Genomic DNA, 255 nt, shown 5'->3' with positions numbered 1-255 from the left:
GTTTTCTCAAGGAAAGTTATTTAAAAATACCTTTAAAAAGTCAAACTTTACATAGTACGAACAATATTTACATATGTTTTGCAGTCGTATTTCTACGCCAGAGTTCAATATAGTCTCGTTCAACCATCGGCTGTCTCCGTAAATCTCCGACAAGCAGAGAGTCAGTCTACATTTAGAGGTCACATCATCAAGCTCTTACGTGACCTGGTGTTCACAAGCAGAGAGTATCTCTTGCTTGTCGGAGATCAACGGAGA

Source organism: Magallana gigas, chromosome 5 (assembly GCF_963853765.1).
Source record: "Magallana gigas chromosome 5, xbMagGiga1.1, whole genome shotgun sequence".
Classification (NCBI taxonomy): Eukaryota; Metazoa; Mollusca; class Bivalvia; order Ostreida; family Ostreidae; genus Magallana; species Magallana gigas.
This window is presented reverse-complemented; position numbering follows the sequence as displayed.